Raw genomic sequence first — 1,619 nt, forward strand, 5'->3', positions numbered from 1 at the left:
AGGATATTGATGAACTGCGCCTAGAGAAAACCAGCAACAAGGTCGGTGGGGACTAGGTATACAACAGCGTCCCTAACTATTGTGTGCGTCTAGTGTTGTTAAGCAGTGGATTAACAAAATGTATTTTGGTTTCGAGTACCATTGTAATTAGGCGCCATTACTTATGATGCACGGGACGTGAAGTCTCTGCATCCACTGTTGTGAACCTAGTATTGTAATGACGTACTGATGAAGGCATGTACGTTCGTGGCTTTTCTGTGTTGGCAGTGTTTCCGGTCACAGACACGGGCTTGCATCCAACAGATTCATGGTGTAGTTTTATATAGAGTCACGTTCGCCTGTATTTGTGTTTGAAATGATTCCGTTGACTCGTTGATAAATATAGGCACGCACACGTGAATCCCATGGGGGCATGGTTTCGTCTTTCCCGTAGTCACGTTTGTACGTTTATCATGGAAAGAAAGCAGGATGGGTTTAGATGTTAATGCTAGCTGTTTACTTTGTGAGTGGCCGATTCAAGAGTCGAGTTGTTTAAAAGCATAAGTTCCTTGTTTTCAAAAGCCATGGTTCTGTACTGAGTTACGTTACGCTTCTTTTATTAGAAGCACGGGCGTGAAGTGAATACAGCTGCGGACGATGACTTATGCACTGACTATGGCGTGGACGTTCGTACCAGTGTTAAGGGTCACAGACACGGGCGTGAAGTGCTAAAAGGCATGCTGCCGTATAATATAGAGTCACATTCCCGTGTGTTTGAGTTCCGAATGATTTCGTTGACTCGGTCAGACGGAAAGGCACGGGCGTTCAGCCCACAAAGGCACTGTCAGGTTCTTTCTTTAATTGGGGAGTCCTAGCGGAACTGGTTCAGATGTGAACACCCACTGTTTACTCTATGAGGCACGGAATGGCTTATTCGAGAAACGCTGGTGTGGTATATTCCTCGCACGGTCATGGGTCCCAGGAAGGCACGGCGTGGCATTGTGTAGAGTGACGTTAGTTTTTCTTGGTGTTCCAAATGATTCTGTTGAATCGTTCGCACTGAAAGGACAACTATGAATCCAGGACAGGCACGGTGATGCGTTACCAAGTGTCACATTCGTGTGTTGATTGTAGAAACTCCACCGTTCGACGGTCGTCGTGCGAACGTCGGCTGGACGCCGCTCCGGAAACCCAAGGGTCCGACGGGCGTTTCCTCCGGTGACGCCGCTCTGCAGGAGGTGGAGGTAGTATTTAATAGAGTGAACACCACGTGTCGATGTTGCAGAAAAAGGACCGATGGCCGCCTCATCCGTCGGGGAAGTGAATGTCGCATGTCAGCATTCCGGCTCCTCGCTCGAGGTCAAGGAGCAGTTATTTAAGCCGAGCGGCGTCCGCCACCACTAGACATCATCCTGCTTCTCCCTCTTTTGTCAGCAACCCTAGGAAATCATCCATCTTCCTCTTTTCGTTTGTGGTGTTCCCCGCCATGGTTCAGCACAAGATAACTACTTACGCGATGCTGACATCCATTTGAGGCGCGCCGCTCGGGTCGCAGCGGGCATGTCTCTGGACTCACCGGGGCCGAAGGAGATTGGGGAGGTGGAGGAAGTGGAGGGGCATGCGTCGGAGCTCATGCAGGG

Source organism: Triticum dicoccoides, chromosome 2B (assembly GCF_002162155.2).
Source record: "Triticum dicoccoides isolate Atlit2015 ecotype Zavitan chromosome 2B, WEW_v2.0, whole genome shotgun sequence".
Classification (NCBI taxonomy): Eukaryota; Viridiplantae; Streptophyta; class Magnoliopsida; order Poales; family Poaceae; genus Triticum; species Triticum dicoccoides.